Genomic DNA, 5,099 nt, shown 5'->3' with positions numbered 1-5,099 from the left:
CCAATGCCATTGTTATCCTCTCGACTGACTCAGTAGGATTGTGTCTGTCAGAAGGAAACATCCAATGCCCTTGTTATCCTCTCGACTGACTCAGTAGGATTGTGTCTGTCAGAAGGAAACATCCAATGCCCTTGTTATCCTACTGACTCAGTAGGATTGTGTCTGTCAGAAGGAAACATCCAATGCCCTTGTTATCCTCTTGACTGACTCAGTAGGATTGTGTCTGTCAGAGGGAAACATCCAATGCCCTTGTTATCCTCTAGACTGACTCAGTAGGATTGTGTCTGTGAGAGGGAAACATCCAATGCCCTTGTTATCCTCTAGACTGACTCAGTAGGATTGTGTCTGTGAGAAGGAAAACATCCGATGTCCTTTTTATCCTGTAGACTGACTCAGTAGGATTGTGTCTGTCAGAAGGAACCACCCAATGCCCTTGTTATCCTCTAGACTGACTCAGTAGGATTATGTCTGTCAGAAGGAAACATCCAATGCCATTGTTATCCTCTCGACTGACTCAGTAGGATTGTGTCTGTCAGAAGGAAACATCCAATGCCATTGTTATCCTCTCGACTGACTCAGTAGGATTATGTCTGTCAGAAGGAAACATCCGATGTCCATGTCATCCTCTAGACTAACTCAGCGGTGACTTCTTTGAAAGGCATGTTAGAAGCTGTAGCGATGAACAAAAAACAAATTCTATGGATCGTCAACTTCTTTATTCACTTATCATCACTTGATTGATAACGGTGTTAGCACATATATCGAAACGTAGCCCTCATTGCAGTGCAAAAGTTGACCATCAGTAGAACTTGGTTTTCCTTTAACTCGGCAGTAGTGTAACTATGTCACAAGGAAACATCCAATGTCCTTGTTATCCTTTAGACTAACTCAGCAATAGTGTAACTATGGCATAAGGAAACATTCGATGTACATGTTATCCTCTCGGTTGACTCAGTTGGATTGTGTCTGTGTCACAAGGAAACATACAGCTGATGTCCTTGTTACTCTCATCTTTTGAATTCAGTATGACTTTATCTATGTCAGAAGGAAACATCCAATGTCCTTGTTATCCTCTAGACTAACTCAGTAGGATTGTATCTATGTCAGGAGGAGACGTCCGATGTCCTTGTTATCCACAAGAGTAAGGCAGTAGGAATGTATCTATATCATAAGGAAACATCCAATGCTCTTGTTATCCTCTAGACGGACCCAGTTGGATTGTGTCTGTGTCACAAGGAAACATACATCCGATGTCCTTGTTACCTTCATCTTTTGAACCCAATATGAAACTCGGTCTGAAGTGCGATGGACATACACCTTACCGACTAAGCTACACAGCTGGTCCGCGGTGGCATGTCATGGGTTTGTAAGTGAATAAACACGATTTGATGACATAACTAGCAGCTGATGAGAGTGTGCTTTATCGAACACTTCTATGTATGCATGTATGATGGGTGAATAAACTCGCAGTGCCGCTATGATATTCCCACGGTGGGAATACACGTCCACAATGAGTGAATTGATTCATGTGATTCACACTAGACGAGAAGCAGTTTCTCCAACAATCCATTTCCCTATACCATCTGTTTCCATTACGGTCTGATGACCTGTGGCAATGTATATATACATCAATATATAATGATAGTTGTTGTTTCGTGATGACGGAAAATTGGCAGTAATGTTCAGATCTACACTGATGTACATAACCACTCATGCTGATGGTAATCTGAAGACCGTAGGCTCCTTAAAGGTGCTGAACACGTCTCACTCCAAGGTCAGATAATGTATCTTTAAAAAAGACGATAGGAGATTTGTCTCTGCAGTCGTCAGTTAGTTAGCTCCATTAATATTCACTTGGCTGTGGGAAAGAATTTCATGTCTTCAGTCTCTCCATATGTATTCATCATTTTAGGGTGTTTTCTTAAATGTAATTCTAATGGAGTGAGTAGCAGATTATGTCAGTTGTGTCTGATGGAGTGAGTATCAGGTCATGCCATTTAGTTGTGTCTGATAGAGAGAGTACGTATCAGGTCATGTTACTTGTGTTCGATGAAGTGAGCATCAGGTCCCACAGGGAGTTGAGTCTGATTTAGTGAGTATCGGGTCATGTCAGTTAGTTGTACCCGATGGAGTATCAAGTCATGTCAGTTGTGTCTGGTGAAGAAAGTATCCAGTCATGTCAGTTGTGTCTGGTGGAGAGTATCGGGTCATGTCAGTCAGTTTTGTCTGGTGGCGAGAGCATCAGGCCATATCAGTTAGTTTTGTCTGGTGGAGAGAGCATCAGGTCCTATCAGTTTTGTCTGGTGGAGAGTATCAGGTCATATCAGTTTTGTCTGGTTGAGAGGGTATCAGGACATATACGTTAGTTGTCTCTGGTGGAGAGAGCATCAGGTCCTATCAGTTTTGTCTGGTGGAGAGAGCAACAGGATTACTTTTTACCAGTGTATTGTGTCTGAAGGAGTATGCAATAGTGAGAACAAAGTACCTCAAAGTGTTTGACGTGTTTGTTCGTCATGAAATATGTAACCGCCTGCCTGCACCCGTCAGAGATGAAGGAATCCCATCCCCGTCCTACACGTGGCACGTCACGCATGGCAGTCGGTCCATTAGCAGCAACAATCAATGCATTCCGTGGCGTGGGAAAGTCGATACGGATGAACAATTAGCACTCTTTGTCCTCTCGAATGCTATATCCTTGCCCTTGCTTTTCTTGTTTCAATCGTGCATGGCAGTTGCAAATCAAAACGAAAAAAAAAAGAAAAAAAGTGCAACACGTTACTGTGAAACGCCGCTACCACGCACCGGGTATATCCTTGCACTCCACGTGGTCCTTAATCATGGTGGTCCAGTCCATGGATTTTCATCATACCAATGTGGTTTAAACAATATTTATGTTTATGGTATGAAGGTCAGCAGGCATTTACAAACCTACGTTAAGACCTCTCCCTTACACAATCCAAATGATGAAGAAGTTTGGGTTTTTTTCCGAATGGAGATAATGTTCAATATGTTTCCAGCTATACCTCATTCGACACACACAAGCGGAGCAACTAATGTTGTTATAGAAAATCTTCAGTTTCTTTACTGGAACAGGTGCAGGAAACCATAAAGGTGGCACGTGATAGCCAAGTTGTTAATGCTTTGGTCGGTCCCGGCACAGACCCTGGATTGAATCCGTGCATGGACGTGTCCTGATGTCACGCCGTATTACGTCTATGCTCGTGTGTAGGAAAAACCCCATTTCACACAAACTCAGTGATCTATCGCGCATCTCTGAATGGGAATGAATTTCGACAGACAACCATATCAACAGTTGAATGATATTTCTTTACATTCGATTGTTTTGGACAGAATATTACCAGGGTAAGTGGAAAATAGTCACGAGGAATTCTGGCTATCAGCATTGTGTAACATGCTAGGTTTATGGCAGTTTGGACGCAGATGAGGTTTTTGTATTCGTATTGACAGGAGAGCGTCTGACTGGCTGTGCGGTGTGGAGGCGGTGCGTCAACCGTAGTGATGTCGCACTGATGCCACGTTCACTTGCGGCCCAGCGTTTCTTACTTCACTGAAATACACAGACGTCTCCGTGGATGACAAGCTGTTTCCGCAGCCTACTTCCACATAAAGAACGAGGTTCCATTCCGAGCAAAACTGACGGTCATCATCTTTCAAAGCTTAAAAATACTGAATCACAATTAAACTTTTCTGACAAATACCAATTTCATTGCGCTACCTAAGTTTCACCCTTTGTCTTTTACCCGCTGTGAAGGGAGAGTGTTTTCTTTTAGATTTAATGTCAACAACTATTTAATGAACCATATTGAAATTAGTTTCAGCTCTTATCGGATTGAATTTGTGATGTTGCATGAACGAAGTTGGACGTGAGGTATACGGTTCTCCTTGATGTAAACCAGATCGTGAGTATATAAGAGGGACTGGATGTGTAGAAACCTATGTCATAATCCGATGTCAGTGTGTACAGTGGCGGAATTCAACACCTCCCTGAACACAGTCGCACGTAGTATGGTGATGAGTGAGGAAAAGCCGAATAAATGCTGAGGTTTAGATGTTCCCTACGCCGGTGACACCCACAAGACGGGAAAATGGTGCTGATAAGTGTTGACACTTATTCAGGCCAAACAGGGATTAGAACCATTAGTCTTGGAACAAACCCATGGGGCACTTTTGCTGATGCCAATGGGCTGCTGGGTCGTTGGAAACGGTTTAGACGTTGTTCAACCACTTATGAAGGGTGTCACATGACCGAATCTGTCTATATTCTTGAGTATGTTTGGTGCAGTATTATTCTCCCTATCTTCATGGAAAGGTCTGTGTGCATCTAATCAACTATCGATTCCATGATTCCCATATATGTTGGTGAAGGATATCACGGATGGCCATTCATTCACCAGATTCTTTGAATTCTTTGAATGTAGAATGCAAGAAATGCTCTTGGTATTGAGACGTTTACGTCACAGAAACTGCAATTCAGGAGTCAAATGCTTGAAATTTAGTTACACATAACGGACGTCGACCTCCCGCACAGAGGACGTATTGATGAGTCATTCACTATTCATAGTGCATTCATGCTTTTCAAATGATTAGTTAAAATCGTCGTGGGTGAAAAGAAAACTAAGGCATATCACGCATGAATAGTTTACAGACTGGTGTGGTTTGTGTTGTGGAGTTGGTTTCGAGACGGGTTATTGATGTGGCGTCTACTGATGTCCATACTCAAAGGGACTCTGGATATTCCCAAAGTGTGTTACAGAATATCAGGGTCACATACAACACATCCCTCGACCATGATGCCACTGAAGGAGAATAACTGAAAAAAAAATGGTCGCCGTGAAGCTTTGGTATTTGAATGTTGATGTTGAAATATTTCTTTTCAGAACGTTGTTCTTTGCGAAGTCGCTACAGATTGAAGATATCCTGGTAACCCATGCTTCATCCAAACTATGATAGTCATCATGTTGAGTCGATTCTACAGCTGCGTGCCCTAAAGATGCTTGTTGATGTTTCTGCTATGAACCATGTGTTTCCTCCTGCACGTGTATTGGTACATAGCTGTGATACAGTGCCACTATAGATGT

The sequence above is a fragment of the Haliotis asinina genome, chromosome 5, assembly GCF_037392515.1.
Source record: "Haliotis asinina isolate JCU_RB_2024 chromosome 5, JCU_Hal_asi_v2, whole genome shotgun sequence".
NCBI classification, from domain to species: domain Eukaryota; kingdom Metazoa; phylum Mollusca; class Gastropoda; order Lepetellida; family Haliotidae; genus Haliotis; species Haliotis asinina.
The sequence above is the reverse complement of the archived record's forward strand: the minus strand, read 5'-3'. Positions refer to the sequence as shown.